Source organism: Monopterus albus, unplaced genomic scaffold (assembly GCF_001952655.1).
Source record: "Monopterus albus unplaced genomic scaffold, M_albus_1.0 scaffold250.1, whole genome shotgun sequence".
Lineage (NCBI taxonomy): Eukaryota > Metazoa > Chordata > Actinopteri > Synbranchiformes > Synbranchidae > Monopterus > Monopterus albus.
The window spans coordinates 2,587,486-2,588,417 of record NW_018128130.1 but is presented as its reverse complement, the minus strand read 5'-3'; positions in this window follow the sequence as shown (position 1 = coordinate 2,588,417).

The following is a 932-nucleotide window of genomic DNA, read 5'->3' as shown; positions in this document are numbered from 1 at the left end:
ACTCAATAAAACCTGTCATAAGTTCTCCCCGGTGTTACATATCAACTACTTTTCACTGGACAGCCATCGGTCTGAGCAGAATCCCAGCCACTGACACAAAAGCTCAGCGGAGTGTGCAGGACTGTAGCTGCAGCTATGGCCAGGCTAAGCATGGTTTAATGATCACAATGTATTTAGGCCAAATAAGGACTTTTATTGCTGCAGGGGAGTTCCTTCTGCTGGCAGCTGTTAGTCATAATGTTACATATACTGTTCATAATACAAAGAAATGTGTCCCAAAAACCTTCATTTATTTTAAAAAGTTCCATCCATTTAAATATACTAATCGCAGATCAAAGCTTAAAATGTAACTGCTAACACTAACACAAACTCTCTGGCATGATTTGATCAAGAGGAATTTCTTCACAGACTGTATCTGATCAGGACTGGCTGATCCTTATGATCAGTATGATCCTTTTTGTATGGATGCTTGAGTCAGCATCCATACAATGTAATCCTGGTATTTATTGTATGGATGCTGATTCAGCATCCATGCTGTTTTCCTCATATTTATTATTGTGTGGATGCTGTAGCATGGGGCAATCTTGCCCCATTCAAATTAATGGGAAAATTTTTACTTCTGCATACTTTCAGCTATTTCAGCTATTAAAATGTTGAGCTCTTCAAGGACATTCATGCTTCTATTCAGAACTTTTGTAAACTTCCTACTTTTGAAATATTTAGCTTTATTTTGAAAATCTTGCCCCATTTAAATGAATGAGAAACTTCTACTTCAGCATTCTTTCAGCTCTTTCAGCTATCAAAATGTTCAGCTCTACAAGGACATTCATACTACTATTCAGAACTTTTCTAAACTTCATACATTTTAAATATTTAGCTTTATTTTGAAAATCTTGCCCCATTCAAATGAATGGGAAAATTCTACTTCAGCA